Source organism: Ovis aries, chromosome 2, assembly GCF_016772045.2.
Source record: "Ovis aries strain OAR_USU_Benz2616 breed Rambouillet chromosome 2, ARS-UI_Ramb_v3.0, whole genome shotgun sequence".
Classification (NCBI taxonomy): Eukaryota; Metazoa; Chordata; class Mammalia; order Artiodactyla; family Bovidae; genus Ovis; species Ovis aries.
Genome location: NC_056055.1, coordinates 101,452,678 through 101,474,178, shown reverse-complemented (window position 1 = coordinate 101,474,178; position 21,501 = coordinate 101,452,678).

Sequence of the window (21,501 nt, the reverse complement as noted above, 5' to 3'; positions counted from 1 at the left end):
AGAGGAAAGTTGATGTTTTAGAAACTTTTTGTTTCAATTTGAGTTCCGAGAAGGTTCACTGGCATGAACACACAGGATTGTATCACTCACATGCTGTTATTCTCTCAATCTGGTATCGCTTGATGCCAAAACCACAGAGAATGCTTTTAAGGTGGAATCTAAAGAATATAGACACTATCTGACCTGTAATTAACCGCAAAGCATCACTTTGAGAGTCTCTCAAGACTGTGACACAAGGCTCTCTTTATGACCTGCAGTCATTTGTGTTGTCTCTCATCATACTTAAAATTGCCAGTCTGCATGAATATGTATTTTGTTTAGCCATTCCAGTAGTTCTATGAGGGAGAGAGGGCAGATGGTATTATTCTTCTATGATAAATTAAGGGTCTATCATGGCCTATGAAGGCTCTGAGATTTTATCCTGACTGTAAGCTGATGAGCTAGCCTGCTGCATTCTCTGGCTACTGGTAGCAGACATAGAATTTGAGTTTGAGTTGATGATGGACAGGGAGGCCTGGTGTGCTGCAGTCCATGGAGTTGCAAAGAGTTGGACATAACTGAGCGGTTGAACTGACTGATTGAATGGAGAAACAGACATAGAGAACAGACTTATGGACATGGGGAGAGGGGAGGAGAGGGTGAGATGTATGGAGAGAGTAACATGGAAACTCACATTACCATATGTAAAATAGATAGCAATGGGAATTTGCTGTATGTCTCAGGGAACTCAAACAGAGGCTCTGTATCACCCTAGAGGGGTGGGGTGGGAGATGGGAGGGAGGTTCAAGAGGGAGGGGACATATGTATACCTATGGCTGATTCATGTTGAGGTTTGACAAAACAAAATTTTGTAAAGCAATTATCCTTCATTTAAAAAAAAAATATATATATATATATATATATTAAAAAAAAAAGAATTCCTAGGCAAGAGACGAGGGGAGCACAGCAAACAGCATGAAACTGATGTCAGCTCTCTTTCTCCATGTCCTCCATATCCCATGAGATGACATAGATGGACCTAGATGGACACTGCACATGCAGTGGGTTGTGTTATAGAAGAGGAATCTGCTGCTGCTTTTATACTGAGTGCTAAGCAAGCCTGCTCTCTGTTTGGGTGGAGACATTACCTTATCCTTCAGAATTGCTTGCTGCAAAAACTACCGTGAGAAATGGCCCAGATAAAGAGCCCCCAGGGCCTTGCATTCTTGGCACACCTAGAGAGAATGTGCAAGGGTGTTCAGGGCCCACAGGGATTATCGTTCTCAACAGAGTCACAGTTGAGCTAATGCTCAAATCTAGATTTTCTGATGCCAGATTCAGTACTCAAATTTTTTTAAAATTAGTTTTTATTGGAGTATAGTTGCTTTACAATGTTGTATTAGCTTCTATTGTACACCAAAGTGAATCAGCTCTACATACAAATATATCCCCTCTTTTTTGGATTTCCTTCCCATTAGGTCATTACAAAACACTGTGTAGAGTTCCCTGAACTATACAGTAAGTTCTCATTAGTTATCTATTTTATACAAAGTATCAAAAGTGTGTATGTGTGTCTGTATGTGTGTATATATATAAAGTCAATCCCAATCTCCCAATTCATCCCACCCCCTTCATTTCCCCTTTGGTGGCATTATATTTGTTCTGTACGTCTATGTCTCTGCAAATAAGATCATCTATACTATTTTTTTAGATTCCACATATATGTGTTAATATATATTTGTTTTTTTCTGTTTGACTTACTTCACTCTGTTTGACAGTCCATAGATTCATTCACATCTCTGCAAATGACCCAATTTTGTTTCTGTTGATGGCTAAGTAATATCCAGTTGTATATATGTACCGCATCTTCTTTATCCATTCCTCTGTTAATGGACATTTAGGTTGCTTCCATGTCCTGACTATTGTAAATTGTACTCAGTGAATATTGGGGTACATGTATCTTTTTGAATTATGGTTTTCTCTGGGTATATGCCCTGTAGTGGGGGTATTTTTTATTAATATTAATGTCTCTAATGTTAATACTTACACCAAAATGAAGTAAATACCAATACCAATAATTTATAGAGCATTAAGCCTCTTGAGAAATGTATACACAGATCAGGAAGCAACAGTTAGAACTGGACATGGAACAACAGACTGGTTCCAAATAGGAAAAGGAGTGTGTCAAGGCTATATATTGTCACCCTGCTTATTTAACTTCTATGCAGAGTACATCATGAGAAACGCTGGGCTGGAGGAAGCACAAGCTGGAATCAAGATTGCCAGGAGAAATATCAATAACCTCAGATATGCAGATGACACCACCCTTATGGCAGAAAGTGAAGAGGAACTAAAAAGCCTCTTGATGAAAGTGAAAGAGAAGAGTGAAAAATTTGGCTTAAAGCTCAACATTCAGAAAACGAAGATCATGGCATCTGGTCCCATCACTTCATGGGAAATAGATGGGGAAAGAGTGGAAACAGTGTCAGACTTTATTTTGGGCGGCTCCAAAATCACTGCAGATGGTGACTGCAGCCATGAAATTAAAAGACGCTTACTCCTTGGAAGGAAAGTTTTGACCAATCTAGATAGCATATTGAAAAGCAGAGACATTACTTTGCCAACAAAGGTCTGTCTAGTCAAGGCTATAGTTTTTCCAGTGGTCATGTATGGATGTGAGAGTTAGACTGTGAAGAAAGCTGAGCACCGAAGAATTGATGCTTTTGAACTGTGATGTTGGAGAAAACTCTTGAGAGTCCCTTGGACTGCAAGGAGATCCAACCAGTCCATTCTGAAAGAGATCAACCTTGGGATTTCTTTGGAAGAAATGATGCTAAAGCTGAAACTCCAGTACTTTGGCCACCTCATGCAAAGAGTTGACTCATTGGAAAAGACTCTGCTGCTGGGAGGGATTGGGGGCAGGAGGAGAAGGGGACGACAGAGGATGAGATGGCTGGATGGCATCACTGACTGGATGGACGTGAGTCTGAGTGAACTCCCGGAGTTGGTGATGGATAGGGAGGCCTGGCGTGCCGTGATTCATGGGGTTTCAAAGAGTCGGACGTGACTGAGTGCCTGAACTGAACTGAACTGAACTGAACTGAATGTTAATGCTATATTTTTCTTAATGATTTTTGACTTACATGAAATTCCAGGAATAACTGAGAAATGTTCATTTAGGTGCAATGGATTGTTAATGCTATTTACATAAAATAATTATTTCCTGAATAAATTACAGCTAATTTGAGAATAAAATCAATTGCAATTTCTTTGCTTAAAGAAGCATTGCTTTATTGATTTGAAAGTTGGAAATTCCTATTTTGTATCAGTACTGTGCTGGTTCCTAGGCAGAGCACCCCTGTGAAGATAATGTAACCCCTTTGCAAGGAGCCTAATCTAGTGGAAAGTACTGAGGTGAACAGATTAGTAGTTTTAAAATACGAAAATTATAGATGTGAAAACATAAAGAAGAAAAAAATCACATGTAATAACTCACTGTTTACAATTTTGATCTTTTTCAGCCTTATGTATGCATTTTTAACATATATACTATATATAGTATATATGTATAAAAATATCCTGCTTTTTTCTTGACATTATATTGTATTCATTTACTCATATCATTAAATAATTTTAGGAAACATGATTTTAATGGCTAGTATTATCTTATATGCACATATCACAATTCATTTCAACATCACTCTTTTTATTGTAAATTTAGGTTTCTAGCTTTTCACTTGACTATAGCTAAAACATGAGAAATATCTTCTGTACAAGTCTTTGTGTGAATCTCCTGTTTTCTGCAGCATAATAACTTCTTAAAATGAATACAGATAATGCATACATATTAAAAGTGGACTGGCTAGTTAAAAAATTTGAAATAGATGTTACCAAGTTCCTTGTAGAAAGTTCATATCAAGTTACATTATCAGGACTTCCCTGTTGGTCCAGTGGTTAAGAGTCTGCCTGCCAATGCAGGGGATGGTAGCTTCAATCCCTGGTCTGGAAAGATTTCACATGGCCCGGGGCAGCTAAGCCCGTGTGTCACAATTACTGAAGCTTGAGTGCCCTAGAACCCATGTTTGGTAAGAGAAGCCACTGCAGTGAGAAACCTGAGCACCACAACTAGAGAATAGCCCCTGCTTGCTGCAGCTACAGAAAGCCTACATGCAGCGACAAAGACCCAGCACAGCCAAAAGAAAAAAAAATTGTGTACTATGAGAAGTGTAAGCAAAGGTAAATTATGCTGCATTCTTAATAATACATGTTTCATTTTATTTTTGTCAATTTATATATAAAGAAATAATATATCATAGTTTTAATTTTCATTTCTTTAGTCATTCAGTTCAGTTCAGTTCAGTCGCTCAGTCGTGTCTGACTCTTCGCAACCCCATGGACCGCAGCATGCCAGGCCTCCCTGTCCATCACCAACTCCCGGAGTTTACCCAAACTCATATCCATTGAGTCGGTGATGCCATCCAACCATCTCATCCTCTGTCATCTGCTTCTCCTCCTGCCTTCAGTCTTTCCCAGCATCAGGGTCTTTTCAAATGAGTCAGCTCTTTGCATTAGGCGGCCGAAGTATTGGAGTTTTTGCTTCAACATCAGTCCTTCCAATGAACACTCAGGACTGATCTCCTTTAGGATGGACTGGTTGGATCTCTTTGCAGTCCAAGGGACTCTCAAGAGTCATCTCCAATACCACAGTTCAAAAGCATCAATTCTTTGGTGCTCAGCTTTCTTTATAGTCCAACTCTCACATCCATACATGACTGCTAGAAAAACCATAGCCTTGACGAGATGGACCTTTGTTGGCAAAGTAATGTCTCTGCTTTTTAATATGCTGTCTAGGTTGGCCATAACTTTCCTTCCAAGGTGTAAGTGTCTTTTAATTGCATGCTTCTGTCTTTAGTCATCTGCAGTGATTTTGGAATCCAAGAAAATAAAGTCAGTCACTGTTTCCATTGTTTCCCCATCTATTTCCCATGAAGTGATGGGATCAGATGCTATGATCTTAGTTTTCTGAATGTTGAGCTTTGGCCAACTTTTTCACTCTCCTCTTTCACTTTCATCAGGAGGCTCTTTAGTTCTTCTTCACTTTCTGCCGTAAGGGTGGTATCATTTGCATATCTGAGGTTATTGAGATATCTCCCAGCAATCTTGATCCCAGCTTGTGCTTCCTCCAGCCTAGCGTTTCTCATGATGTACACCACATAGAAGTTAAATAAGCAGGGTGACAATATATAGCCTTGATGTACTCCTTTTCCTATTTGGAACCAGTCTGTTGTTCCCTGTCCAGTTCTAACTGTTGCTTCTTGATCTGCATACAGATTTCTCAAGAGGCAGGTCAGGTGGTCTGGGATTCCCGTCTCTTTCAGAATTTTCCACAGTTTATTGTGATCCACACAGTCAAAGGCTTTGGAATAGTCAGTAAAGCAGGAATAAATGTTTTTCTGGAACTCTCTCGCTTTTTCGATGATCTAGTGGATGTTGGCAATTTGATCTCTGGTTCCTCTGCTGTTTCTAAAGCTAGGGTGAATGTTTTTTGTTCATTTGTGTTTTTATTTTAGTTACCTGAATAAAATGGAGATTTTCATTCCTCTTTTGACCCTTTAAATGTCCTTGTTTCTGAGTTGCATGTTAACAGCATGTTCTTTATCAAGTCATTCATTACTATATTATTTGTTAATTAAAATTTATGTAATAAGAACATTAAAACTTTGCCATATGTGTGGAGAAGTTTCTCCCCATTTCATTTGTTCTAATCTCCAAAGAGAAGAAAAGAACAGACTTAGAGAGAAGCATATGGGACAGCCTGTTCAGGTCCTGAGAGTGAGAAAAAAACTGTTGGTAAGGTAGCTGTAATTGATATTCCCATTATACAGATGAATAAAGGGGAGAGAGAATTTGTAAATATCAGAGACAGCCAGCCAGTCTTTGGATTGCTAGTCTCTCATGACAACAGTTACTGTCTGGGTGGGAACTGTAGAGGAGTGACTCTGACATGACTAGATTCATCTGTGTCATTGTGTTGCATTATTTCACTGGTTATAATGAACACATTTTTATTAATTTTTCTGTTTGAAAAATATCAATTAAAGGAAGTGTAGTGTATGTAGTCATTGCTTCAGTGCACGTCTGTATCTTTGCTTGAAAAAATATGTGTTCTGCTGTAGATGCATGGAGTGTTTTTTTGTGTCAATTAAATCCTGTTATTTGATGGTGCTATTAGGTCCCTCAAGGCTCTTACTGATTGTGTTTAGTAGTTTTTCAGTTATTGAGAGAAGAGTGTTAAAAGCCTGTAACTCTAATTCTGGATTTTCTATTTCTCCTCTTAGTTCTGTCAGTTCTTGTTTCATTTATTTTGCACTCTGTTTTTTTTTTTTTTTTTTTTGGCATACATATTTAGGATTGTTCTCTTTGGTGGATTGACTGTTTTACCAGTGAGTAATGTTCCTCTTTGTCTTTGATAATTTTCTTTGTTCTAAAGTCTACTTTTTCTGATATTACTATAAGCACTATTGCCTTCTTTTGATTAAAACTTTATATGTCTTTTTCGTCATTTAATATTCAATCTGTTATAATTACAGTGATTTTTTGGTATTTTTAAATTTCTTTTTTAGAATTTATTTTTTAATTGAAGGATAATTGCTTTATAGAAACTTGTTGGTTTCTGCAAAACATCAACATGAATCAACCATAGGTATACTAAATTTAGTTTTTATTAAGATAGCACAGGAATTCAGTCATTTGTTTTTATTTATTTTGTCAATCTTTGTATTTTAACTGTATTTATAAATTATATACATATAATAAATATACTTATTAAATATAAATTGGACTATTTCCATTTAATGTAATTTTTGATATGTTTGTATTTAAGATTACCATTTAAGGGTTTGTTAGCTTTTCCTCATTTATTTATTTTCTCTTCCCTAATTTTTTGTAACTTGAATATATTTTAGAATTTTTTTAGTTATATTCCATTTTGATTCAGGTATATTTTTGAGTGCATCATTTTGTATAGATTCTTTTAGTGACTGCAGTTATGCAGACATAAATTATCACAATCTCCTGGTGTCAACATTTTTGTAGTTCAAGTGAAGTATAGAAATTTTACCTCCATTTAGATCCCTTTAATCTCCATTCATATAATATAAGATTATATCATATTATCTTAAAAATAAGAAAAAGACTCTGAAATGTAGAGTGGGAAAGGGACACTACTTAGGGATCTTGGATCCAAGAAACAAGATAGTGATGAAATCCCTGAGATTCCTTTTTGCCTCCCATTAGTTGTTCTTGTTCAGTTGCTAAGTCGTGTATAAATCATTGTGACTCCATGGGTTGTATGATGCTAGGCCTCCCTGTCCTTCACTATCTCCCAGAGTTTGCTCAAATTCATGTCCATTGAGTTGGTGATACTATCTAACCATCTCATCCTTTGCTGCCCTTTTCTCCTTTTGCCTTCAATCTTTCCCAGCATCAGGATCTTTTCCAATGGGTCAGCCCTTCACATCAGGTGGCCAAAGTATTAGAGCTTCAGCTTCAGTATCAGTCCTTCCAAAGAATATTCAGGGTTGATTTCTTTTAGGATTGACTGGTTTGATCTCCTTTCTGTCCAAGGGACTCTCAAGAATCTTCTCCAGCACCACAATTTGAAAGCTTCAGTTCTTTGGTACTTAGCCTTTCTGGTCTTCCGTGACTACTGGAAAAACCATAGCTCTGACTATATGGACCTTTGACAGCAAAGTGATGTCTCTTCTTTTTAGCACCCTGTCTAGGTTTGTCATAGCTTTTCTTTCAAGGAGCAAGCGTCTTTTAATTTCATGGCTGCAGTCAAGGTCAGCAATGACTTTGGAGCCTGAGAAAATAGAATCTGTCACTGCTTCTACTTTATCCCTTTCTATTTGCCACGAAGTGATGTGACTGTATGTCACAATCTTAGTATTTTGAATGTTGAGTTTTAAGCCAGCTTTTTTACTCTCCTCTTTCACTGTCATCAAGAGACTCTTTAGTTCCTCTTCAGTTCAGTTCAGTTCAGTCGCTCAGTCATGTCCGACTCTTTGCCACCCCATGAATTGCAGCATGCCAGGCTTCCCTGTCCATCACAAACTCCCGGAGTACACTAAGACTCACGTCCATTGAGTCAGTGATGCCATCCAGCCATCTCATCCTTTGTCGTCCCCTTTTCCTCCTGTCCCCAGTCCCTCCCAGCATCAGAGTCTTTTCCAATGAGTCAACTCTTCTCATGAGGTGGCCAAAGTACTGGAGTTTCAGCTTCAGCATCATTCCTTCCAAAGAACACCCAGGGCTGATCTCCTTTAGAATGGACTGGTTGGATCTCTTTGCGGTCCAAGGGACTCTCAAGAGTCTTCTCCAACACCACAGTTCAAAAGCATTAATTCTTCAACATTCAGCTTTCTTCACAGTCCAAGTCTCACATGCATACATGACCACTGGGAAAACCATAGCCTTGACTAGACGGACCTTTGTTGGCAAAGTAATGTCTCTGCTTTTGAATATGCTATCTAGGTTGGTCATAACTTTTCTTCCAAGGAGGAAGCGTCTTTTAATTTCATGGCTGTAGTCACCATCTGTGGTGATTTTGGAGCCCCCCCAAATAAAGTCTGACACTGTTTCCATTCTTTCCCCATCTATTTCCCATGAAGTGATGGGACCAGATGCCATGATCTTTGTTTTCTGATTGTTGAGCTTTAAGCCAAATTTTTCACTCTCCTCTTTCACTTTCATCAAGAGGCTTTTTAGTTCCTCTTCACTTTCTGCCATAAGGGTGATGTCATCTGCATATCTGAGGTTATTGATATTTCTCCTGGCAATCTTGATTCCAGCTTGTGCTTCCTCCAGCCCAGCGTTTCTCATGATGCATAGAAGTTAAATAAGCATGGTGACAATATACAGCCTTGATGTACTCCTTTTCCTATTTGGAACCAGTCTGTTGTTCCATCTCCAGTTCTAACTGTTGCTTCCTGACCTGCATATAGGTTACTCAAGAGGCAGGTCAGGTGGTCTGGTATTCCCATCTCTCTCAGAATTTTCCAGTTTATTGTGATCCACACAGTCAAAGGCTTTGGCATAGTCAAGAAAGCAGAAATAGATGTTTTTCTGGAACTCTCTTGCTTTTTTGATGATCCAGTGGATGTTGGCAATTTCATCTCTGGTTCCTCTGCCTTTTCTAAAACCAGCCTGAACATCAGGAAGTTCACGGTTCATGTATTGCTGAAGCCTGGCTTGGAGAATTTTGAGCATTACCTTGCTAGCATGTGAGAGGAGTGCAATTGTGTGGTAGTTTGAACATTCTTTGGCTTTGCCTTTCTTTGGGATTGGAATGAAAACTGACCTTTTCCAGTCCTGTGGCCACTGCTGAGTTTTCCAAATTTGCTGGCATATTGAGTGCAGCACTTTCACAGCATCATCTTTCAGGATTTGAAATAACTCAACTGGAATTCCATCACCTCCACTAGCTTTGTTCGTAGTGATGCTTTCTAAGGCCCACTTGACTTCACATTCCAGCATGTCTGGCTCTAGGTGAGTGATCACACCATCATGATTATCTGGGTCATGAAGATCTTTTTTTGTACAGTTCTTCTGTGTATTCTTGCCATCTCTTCTTATTCTTGTCAAAAGTGCGGGTGGCTGCAACAGTGCACAAGCGTGGTAGAGAGGAGCTACCCCACGTCCGAGGTCAGGGTCCGCGGCTGAGAGTGCCTGGGATGCGATGGCACAGGAGCGGCTGAGAGGAGCTACTCCACACCTGAGGCCAGGGGCGGTGGCTGGGAGGAGCTACCCTACATGCAAGGAGAAGTGGCTGCATGGGTGCAGGAGGACCTAGAGGAGCTACTCCATGTTCAAGGTCAGGACGGGTGCCGGTGAGGAGATACCCCTCGTCCAAGGTAAGGAACAGCAGCTGTGCTTTGCTGGAGCAGCCGTGAAGAGAGACTCCACGTCCAAGGTAAGAGAAACCCAAGTAAGATGGTAGGTGTTGCAAGAGGGCATCGGAGGGCAGACACACTGAAACCATAATCAGTTCCTCTTCACTTTTTGCCATTAAGGTGGTATCATCTGCATATCTGAGGTTGTTGATATTTCTCCTGGCAATATTGATTCCAGTCTGTGATTCATCCAGCCCAGCATTTCACATGATGTATTCTGCATAGAAGTTGAATAAACAGGGTGACAATATCCAGCATTATCATAACTCCTCTCCCAATTTTGGACCAGTCAGTTGTTCCATGTTCAGTTCCTTTTTTTCCCTTCTCATGAACAAGAAAGTGCTAAATTTATTAGCTTTTTCTGTATTTTTTTCTTTTTTAAATATGAATTTATTTATGTTAATGGAAGGTAGTTACTTTACAATATTGTATTGTTTTTGCCATACATTGACATGAATCCACCATGGGTGTACATGTTTTCCCCATCCTGAACTCCCCTCCCACCTCCCTCCCCATCCCATCCCTCTGGGTCATCCCAGTGCACCAGCCTGGAGCATCCTGTATCATGCATTGAACCTGGACTGCTGATTCATTTCACATATAATAATATACATGTTTCAACTGTTTCTTCTTGACCCGCCCATAGATTTCTCCGGAGAAGGGTAAGGTAGTCTGGTATTCCCATCTCTTTAAGGATTTCCCACAATTTGTTGTGATCCACACAGTGGAAGGCTTTAGCATAGTCAATGAAGTAAAGTAGATGTTTTTCTGAAATTCCCTTGCTTTCTCCATGGTCCAATGTATGTTGGCAATTTGATCTCCAGTTCCTCTGCCTTTTCTAAATCCAGCTTGAACATCTGGATGTTCTAGATTGAAATACTGCTGAAGACTATCTTGGAGGATTTTGAGCATAACCTTGCTAGCAGGTGAAATGAGTGCAGTTATGTGGTAGTTAGAACATTTTTTGGCATTGTCCTTCTTTGGGATGGAATGAAAACTGACCTTTTCCAGTCCTGTGACCACTGCTAAGTTTTCCAAATTTGCTGGCATAGTGAGTACAGCACTTTAACAGTATCATCTTTTAGGATTCGAAATAGCTCAGCTGGAATTTTGTCACCTCCACTAGCTTTTTTGTAGTAATGTTTCCTAAGGCCCAATTGACCTCACATTCCAGGATGTCTGGCTCTAGGTGAGTGACCACACCATTATTGTTATCTGGGTCATTAAGACCATTTTTTGTATAGTTCTTCTGTGTATTCCTGCCAAATCGTCTTAATCTTTTCTGCTTCTGTTCAGTTCAGTTCAGTTGCTCAGTCATGTCCAACACTTTTTGACCCTATGGACTGCAGTACGCTTCCCTGTCCATCACCAACTCCCAAAGCTTGCTTCTTTTAGGTCCTTGCTGTTTGTGTCCTTTATTGTGCCCATCCTTGCATGAAATGTTGCCTTGATCTAATTTTCTTGAACAGATCTTTACTCCTGCCCATTCTATTGTTTTCCTCTATTTCTTTGCATTGTTCATTTAAGAAGGCCTTCTTCTCTTTCCTTGCTATTCTCTGGAACTCTGCATTCAATTGTATATATCTTTCCCTTTCTCCCTTGTCTTTTGCTTCTCTTCTTTCCTCAGCTATTTGTAAGGCCTCCTCAGACAACACTTTTACTTCTTGCATTTCTTTTTCTTTGGGACGGTTTGGTCACTACCTCCTGCACAGTGTTACAAACCTCTGTCCATAGTTCTTTAGGCACTCTCTCTACCAGATCTAATCCCTTGAATCTATTCATTACCTCCACTGTATAGTAATAAGGGATTTGATTTAGTCTAGTTTTTCCCTACTTTCTTCAATTTAAGTATGAGTTTTGCAATAAGGAGCTGATGATCTGAGCCGCAGTTAGCTCTAGGTCTTGTTTTTGCTGAGTGTATAAAGCTTCTCCATCTTTGGCTGCAAAGAATATAATCAATCTGATTTTGGTATTGACCATTTGGTGATGTCTATGTATAGACTCACCTCCTGTGTTGTTGGAAAGGGATTTGCTATGATCAGTGCATTCTCTTGACAAAACTCTTAGCTTTTTCCCTGCTTCATTATATTCTCCAAGGCCAAACTTGCCTGTTATTACAGATATTTCTTGACTTCATACTTTTGCATTCCAGTCCCCTGTGATGAAAAGGACATCTTTTTGGGGTTTAGTTCTAGGAGATCTTGAAGGTCTTCATAGAACTGATCAGCTTCAGCTTCTTTGGCATCAGTGATCAGGGCATAGACTTGGATTACTGAGATGTTGAATGTTTTGCCTTGGAAACAAATCAAGATCACTCTGTCTTTTTTGAGATTGCTGACAAATACTACATTTTGGACTCTTTTGTTGACTACGAAGTCTACTCCATTTCTTCGAAGGGATTCTTGAGCACAATAGTAGATATAAGGGTCACCTGAATTAAATTTGTCCATTCCTGTCCATTTTAGTTCACTGATTCCTAAGATGTCAGTGTTCACTCTTGCCATCTGCTTGACCATGTCCAATTTACCTTGATCCATGAACCTAACATTCCAGGTTTCTACGCAATATTGTTCTTTACAGCATCAAACTTTACTTTCACCACCAGACACATCCAGAGCTGAGCATCATTTCTGCTTTGGCCCCAGCCTCTTCATTCTTTCTGGAGCTATTAGTAATTGCCCACCAATCTTCCTCAGTAGCATGTTGGACACCTCTGACCTGGGGGATTCATCTTCTGTTGTCATACTTCTTGCCTTTTCATACTGTTCTTGGGGTTCTTGCAGCATGAATACTGAAGTAGTTTGCCATTCCCTTCTCTAGTGGACTACATTTTGTCAGAATTCTTCTCTGTAGCCTGTCTGTCTTAGGTGGCCTTGCACAACATGGCTTATAGCTTTATTGAGTTACACAAGTCCCTTTGTCACAACAAGGCTGTGATCCATGAAGGGGTTGCCTCCCTTATATTCTAGTTTGAGTGTTGGAGAAATTTGCACCCAAGGAAGATCAGTAACAGGTTAAAAGTCCAAAGAAAATCCTTCTCTCTTTACATGGGGAAAAAGCAATTTAGCAAGACCGGAAACAGTAACCACCTATACCAACCAAACGTTATGGAAAAGCACAGGTGCTCTGCGACTTCAGTCAGCAAAGCCTGAGTAGAAAGCCTAAATTTCCACTCCCACTTGGAAATAATAAGATTTTATATTAAATTTTTTAATTTCAAATTTATATTATAATATGATTTTTATTCTAAATGTGTTAAGTTTCATGATTCAAAGTATAATTATCTTGGCAGTTGTTCCATGTGCACTTAAAAATAAATTTTGCTGTTAGGTGGAATGTTCTGTACATTATTCAGGTTTTGTTGATTGATAGTGTTGTTTAGTTCCTCTATAATATTTAATGATTTTATGTTTATTTGTTTTATCAGTTCCTGCAGGGAGTACTGAAGTTTTCAACCATAATCATGAATTTGTTAATTTCTTTCAATTCCATCGATTTTTGGCTCATATATTTGAAGCTCTGCTGTTAGATGCATGTTTTATTGGAGGATTGATGTTCTTATCATTGTGTATTATCCCTTTTTATTCCCCAGTATTACTTTTCTTTCTGAAGCTTACTTTGTTTGATTTTAATATTGTTACTCCACTTTCCATTCGTATAATATTAGCATGATTTATCTTTCTTCATCCTTTTCCTTTTTATTTATGTCGATCCCTGGGTTGAGAAGATCCCCTAGAGGAGGGAATAGCTACCCACTCCAGTATTCTGGCTTGAGAATTCCGTGGACTGTATAGTCCATGGGGTCACAAAGAGTCAGACAGGACTGAGCGACTTTCACTTTTGCTTAAACTTGGAGTAGATTTGTTGTTGATAATGCATATTTGAATCTTGTTTTTAAAAATCCAATTTGAAATTAAATTCACATTTAATGTAATTATTTGTATGATTGGGTTAATGCTTTTTTTCCCTAGCTATTTTCCATTTCTTTTATCTGTTCTTTGCTCCCCTCTCCCTTTTCTGCCTAGAGCATTTTCAGTGCTTCTATTTTATCTCCTCTATTATTTATACCTCTTTTAAAATTTGTTTTAATGGTTAAGGTAGGGCTCATCATATGCATATATAACTAATAGCATCTTCAAATGATATTATACTATTTCATTTGTACTGTAAGGAGCTTCAACTGTATATTCTCAATTGCTTCTTCCTATTCTTTGTGCTATTGGCATACTTTTTACTTTTTTATATGCTATAAACATACAATGCATTACTGTTATTTTTGTTTTAGAATAATTGAAAATAAGAAAATGTTAATTTTATCTTCATTTATTCCATTTCATTTATTCTTGTTTTTTTTTGTAGATCCAGCTTTCAGTCTGATATATTATTTTTGCCTGAAGAAATTTAATAGTTCTCGTAGAGTAGATATGTTAGCAATAAATTCCCTTAGTTTTGTGTGAAGGTTTTGTTTTTTCTTCATTTTCAAAAGCTAATTTAAACTATTTATTTATTTGGCTGTGTTAGGTCTTTAGCTGCCCCATGTGGGCTCTAGAGTGCACAGGCTCAGTAATTGTAGCGGGCTTACTTGCCCCACAGCATGTGGGATCCTCATTCCCCCACCAGAGATTGAACTCCTGTCCCCTGCATTGGAAAATGGATTCTTAAGCACTGGACCACCAGGGAAGGCCCTGAAAGTTACTTTTGCAGGATAAAGAATTCTGGTTGACAGCAGTTCCACTCCCGTATATATCTGAAAAAACCAAAACACTAATTTGAAAAGATACATTACACACACACACACACACACACAGACACACACACAGACACACACACACACACACATGAATGCTACTAAGCCATGAAAAAGAACAAAAGTTTGCCATTCCAACATGGATGGACTTGGACAGCTTTATGCTAAGTGAAATAAGTCAGACAAAGATGAATACTGCATGATATCACTTATATGTGGAGTATAAAAACTACAAAAAACTAGTGAACGTAACAAAGAGAAGTAGTCTCAGCAGATATCGAGAATAAGCTAGTAGGGAGGGCCAATATAGGTAGGAAATTTAAAAAAAGGTATTAATAGATTATATGAAATCATGTGTGTGAAAGCTGTGAAAGTTTAAAGCACTAAATAATTTAATCTTTCATTCTTTTAAAAAACAAAATAAAGTGAATCTACCTTAAAAGGAGGGAAGCTTATTACCATGAAGAGTATTTGCTGAATCAGTAAATGAATCCAATATTTAAAAAATGAATTGTGGGTTGACAGGTTGTCTTTCAACGTTTAAATGGCATTGCCTTCTAGCTTAGAAGTTTTCTGATAAGAAATTTGCTGCAATTATTGTCTTCATTCCTCTGTATATAATGCTTCTTTTCAAAAACTTCTCATTGTCTTTGTTCTTAGCACTTTGAATGTGATAGATATTTTAAAAAATGTATCATGCTTACTCTTTTCTGGACTTCTTGGATTTGCTGCTTCATAACTGTCATTAATTTCGAAAACTTTTGTGCTTTATTTCTTCAAGTATGTTCTTTTGGCCCTTTGTTTCCTTTGTCCTCTGGCATATTGTTCAATGGCTCTTGATGTTCTATTACAATTTTTTTCGTTCCTTTTTCTTTTTGGTTAGATTTCAGTTTGAGTAATTGCTATTGACTTTTCTTGAAGTCTATTTGTTCTTTCAAATGTCAAGTCTGTTGATGAGCACTTGAAGGCATTCTTTATCTCTGTTACTGTTTTATTTATTTCTAGTGCGCCTCTGATGGAATTACCCCTTTGATCTTGGATGTCTTCTACCTTTTAAATTAGAAACTTTAACCTATTAATCAAAATTATTTTAAATTCTCTGCCAAATAGTTTCAGTGTCTGGGGGAGAAGCTAGATTTTGTACAGGATTTTAAGCCATGCTCAGAGTTGCTTATCACTGTGTAAGTTTATAGAGAACCATTGCAGACCAGAAAGTTAGCCAGCTTGTTGGAAATAAAGTTGACATACTAAAACAGAAGAAATGTCTGGCACTCTAGAATTTTATTCTTACTGGAACACTTAAATGTGGTAAGTTTAGTTCAGTTCAGTTCAGTCACTCAGTCGTGTCCGACTCCTTGCGACCCCATGAATCGCAGCACGCCAGGCCTCCCTGTCCATCACCAACTCCCAGAGTTCACTCAGACTCACGTCCATTGAGTCAGTGATGCCATCCAGCCATCTCATCCTCTGTCGTCCCCTTCTCCTTTTGCCCCCAATCCCTCCCAGCATCAGAGTCTTTTCCAATGAGTCAACTCTTCGCATGAGGTGGCCAAGTACTGGAGTTTCAGCTTTAGCATCATTCCTTCCAAAGAAATCCCAGGGCTGATTTCCTTCAGAATGGACTGGTTGGATCTCCTTGCAGTCCAAGGGACTCTCAAGAGTCTTCTCCAACACCACAGTTCAAAAACATTAATTCTTTGGTGCTCAGCCTTCTTCACAGTCCAACTCTCACATCCATACATGACTACTGGAAAAACCATAGCCTTGACTAGACGCACCTTAGTCGGCAAAGTAATATCTCTGCTTTTGAATATGCTATCTAGGTTGGTCATAACTTTTCTTCCAAGGAGGAAGCGTCTTTTAATTTCATGGCTGCAGTCACCATCTGCAGTGATTTTGGAGCCCCCCAAAATAAAGTCTGACACTGTTTCGACTGTTTCCCCATCTATTTCCCATGAAGTAAATGTGGTAAGCTTAGTTCCATAGCTCTAAATTCACAATCGCTTCATCACAAGGGCTTTGTCTCTCTTTTAGCTCACAGCAAGTGTTCTGAGCTTAAATTTAAGAATAATTTTGAGAATAATATATTACAGGTTCTTTGTGACCTAATTTGTTAAGAATGTTTCTTTTTATCTGTCATAATCTTCTGTCACTAATTTCTACAGGCAATATGTCTCTAGAAAATGCTCCAAAGTCTTCAGCACATGGCCAGACACCAATATTTTTTCAAAATACAGTGGTGGTTTTAGTTTCTGAAAGAGCTGCAAAAATCATGTGGCTGGCTTTGAGGCGTAAACATACACACACAAATAATGCAATAGTTCTTTTAAAAAAAATACTTGAAATTTTTTTGCTCATCTTGATATTGGGGGGTATGTTCTTACCAGGGACTTTTTTTTGACATGTGAATAATGTAAAATTTACTTAACAGGCTATTCACCCATCTACCCGGGTCTCTACCCATTTATCCACTCATCTATTCCTTTATTCCACAAACATCTCCTAAGTGCCTATCTGCCAGATACTTCATGAATAATACAAAGATGCTTCTTTCAGGGAGTTTATCATTTACAGGAAGAGATAAGATGTAATAATAAGGAGCAGTAATACACAATAAAGGGTGATGTTGTTACTGGCTTCTTAGAACCAGAGACTGTGTGGAATACCTGTGTGCCCTTTCAGTTGCTAGCTAATTTCCTGTCTGCATTCTCACCTGTGTTCAGTTGCATACCTCAGACTCAATATGAATGAGACTGCTGGTGTTCCTTTCATGTTCTCTGGGGTTAAAAATCTCTCCCTGATGTACATGCACAATCCCAATAATATTTATGAGATTTACTAGTGCCAGCAGGAGGCTCTGCCCCTGAAGCTATTGGAAGGGATTTGAACAACTTTTCATTGAAGATTAATGATTACAGGAGAGAAAAAAACTCTTGGTCTGTCAGCTGGAAGTTAACGTAAAGGGATATAACAGAAGAAAACCAGCAAGCATACTTTACAAGAGAGGTGTGTTTGAAGAGTTTATGTTGAAACTGTAGCTTGATAAATTACATGTGTAATGCTGCTGACAGGAAGGTGTCAAAGCTGGTGAATAACAACAGAGAAAATAATGAGGGTTGCTGTTCCGGAATGCCAACAGTCTTTTGGTCCAAGAGCATAGTAAGCAAATGGCATTTCTGTGGGTTAAATTCGTTTGCCAAGACAGACTTAGAAAGAAAGCTGGCTGCAGTAGAACTGTGCTGTGGAGAAGGAGATGGAGATTATACTTCCAGTAATGACTCAGGCTTCCAAACTTCCAGTGAGTAAAGGACCTGGACTTAAGCAGAGTTGCTTGTACTTTGTCCGTTTGATCTTCCCCTATCTTCTCTCCATTGAGAATCTAGATAGAAAAACACAGTGAAGAATCAAGTTTGTAGAGCCCTGGTTCAGGAATTTTAATTATTCCCCAAATATATGTTGTATTTTGATCACTCCTCAGAAACACTGTTGAGACAAATTGCATTATCTGGTTTGCTTTGGAATATTACCTCTTCTTTTAAAATTAATTTTATTTACTTATTTATTCTTGGCTGCACTGGATCTTCATTGCTGCATGGGCTTTCTCTAGTTATGGTGAGCACGGGCCACTCTCTAATTGCATTGCAGTGGCTTCTCTTGTTGTGGAGGCTCTAGGACGCGTGGGCTCAGTAGTTGTGGCTCCTGGGCTCTAGCGCAGGCTCAGTCGTGGCATTCAGGCTTAGTTGCTCTGGAGCATGCTCTGATCCTCCTGGACCAAGGATTGAACCTATGTCTTCTGTTCTGCATTGGCAGGCGGTCTCTTCACCACTGAGCCACTAAGGAAGTCTGGAATATTACTTCTTCTTATTGTAACTAAGATGCTTATGCCTTCTCTGCCATAAGGTTCCTTCTGTAAACTTTGACTCAGCGAGTGGATGCTATCTGCAGGATCCTTCCTTCCCTCACTCATTTTGGTGGTCTGGAATCACAGACATTTTGCTACATTCCATTTTATAGAAAGCTGCAGGGAAGAACCAGGCTGAGTGTCACCATCTTTATGAGTAAAACAGAGTTCTGTATTACTTGCCCTGCTATCAATATCCCCTACCTATAATAGAAAGCCATCAACTGAGACAGAATCTGTAGCTAAATGTCCCCATCCTTCCAGAACACTCTGTCCTGCTGTCTTCCAGGGAAGGCAGTGTCATTATGGGTCTGAGCAGATAGTTACCCTCCTTCTCAGAGATGGTGTGGTAACTGTGGTTTTGACACTTTCCCACCCTTATGTTTTATTTTCTTAATTCATCAGAGAAAAAAGTTATTTACGAAGAACACATTTTAATATGTATATGAATACATTTACATTATATAAAAATATATGTTTCTATGTTTTTACTTGGATTTCATGAACCTAATTGAGGTTAATACATTTAAGAGTGAGAATAAAAAATATTGGGTAGGCTTTGAATATTATGTACTACTGGAAACTGCAAATAAGTGCAGAATTAAATTTATTCAGGTTTGAATTTGTGCAAAGCAAGGTCTGAGTGATGATATTTCCCTGGATATTTCGACAAGAAGTTGCCGTGACATGAGAAGACTAGAAATTGTTTTGTAAGCATGACGTGTAAATAACTGTAACAGCAACAAAAATAATTATTTTGTACTACCACTAATAATATTGTGCTATATGTTAAGATTTCTGAACATGTATTATCTCACTTAATTTTCACAGCTGTTAAGATTAAGTATCATTTTGGTTATACACATTTTATAGGGTTTAAAAAAAGTTAAGTGATTTGCCAAAGTCACACAGTGTTGAAACTTAGAGCAAAGACATCACTGAGTCTCATAAAATATCCCATAACATCTACATTTTGAGATTTGTTGCTTGAACAGTGGCCCAGGGCAGGATTATTCACACACAAGTACTTCCAGATGCTGGAGGAATTGCAGAGGATGGCTGGCATGCATTGCTTTGGGTTAAGTGGGTTCTTTTTCTTTGCTCAAAAGTTCATTTATACCCTGAGGTTTATATCTCTACAACTGAGGGCATATTAACAGAACAGCTAAAATCCTGAGAGTAAAATTGATGGTAAATATTAGGTCAAAGGATGATAATGGGATAAATTAACTGCAAAATGTGAGAACAAGAAAGCTTAATTTTGCATTTTGGCAGTGTTTTAAATCCCTTTTCATTCAATTTAGTTCTGCTTTGTTTTCTTTGAACATTTTTGGCTGCATTTACTGCTATATCCTTGAGAGGCTTGCTGATTGTAGTTTCACAATTTACAGTAAAAGTTTGTAGTTAAATTCTTGAGGTGCACTGAAATTTTGGATATTAATATGCCTGCATTATTTTCAAGTTAAGTTTGCTTTTTCCTGGTTTTAGATGGTTTACAAAAATGGTAGTACCATTTACTAAAAAACATTCAGCAAGTTCTCGTAACTCACTTTAAAGGTTGCTTCAGAAAAGCAGAAAGTCCTTCACTGGATCATATTTGCATTTGCCATCCATACACTCATCACAAGGTTTGGATCCAGCCCAGTGTTGTTAAGATGCTTTTCCTTGACTGGCACAAAATGTTGATTAAAGTTCTGTTTGGCTTGTACTCAGTGGTTAGCCAACTTTTGCAAGCAGTATTCCTAGGAATACTGTCCTCTGTATGACAACATTTAAAATATCATGTACCAGAAATGATACCTATAATATCTGGGCTAGGGCTTAGTCACTCAGTCGTGTCCAACTCTTTGTGACCCCATGGACTCTTTCCTGCCAACTTCTCTGTCCACAGGATTCCCCAGGCAAGAATACTGGAGTAGCTTGCCATTTCCTTCTTCAATAATACCTAGAAGGTATTTTTAAAAAAGAAGATCAGAATGATGCAACTGCTTGCTTTAACTCAGGGGTTTTTCCCACTCAGGAAATTGCCTCATCTTTTCTTAGCCAGAGCTCATTTTACTTACTTATTTTAACATAATACATTATATTTATTAGCCTGTTTATTCATCAGTTCTTGCACTCATTTGTGATTTTGTTTCTTCCACCAGTCCTCATTTATTGAAGCCATACCCACGATCTGGCCCAAAGTAGGTATACAATAAATATTATAAATATTAACTGAATAATAGAAGTATTTTTCCCAACTTTATTGAGGAATAGTTAAATATAACTGCATATATTTAAGTGTACAAAAATAATTTCACATACACATATGTACAGTACTTGTATGCACATGTACAGTACTCTGTGGGATGATTACCAAGATAAAAATAATTCATACATCCATCATCTTACATAATTAAGTTTTTTGGGGTGTGTGGTGAGAACACTGAAGATCACTCACAGTGATTTTCAGGTCCATGATATTGTGTTATAACTGCAATCACCAAAGTTTGTACTTCTTGACCTTGGTTTTGTTGTTCAGTCGCTCAGTCATGTCCAACTCTTTGCAATCCCATTAACTGCAGCACACCAGACTTCCCAGTCCTTCACTATCTGCTGGAGTTAGCTCAAACTCATGTCCATTGAGTCAGTGATGCAATCCAACCATCTCATCCTCTGTTGTTCCCTTCTCCTTCTGCCTTCAATCTTTCCCAGCATCAGGATCTTTTCCAATGAGTAGGCTCTTAGCATCAAGGTGGCCAAGATATTGGAGCTGCAGCTTCAGCATCAGTTCTTCAAATGAATATTTAGGGTGGATTTCATTTAGGATTGACTGGTTTGATCTCCTTGCTGTCAAAGGGACTTCTCTACCACCACAGTTCGAAAGCATTGATATTTTGGTTCTCAGCCTTCTTTGACCTAGATCTTCTTATTTCCCT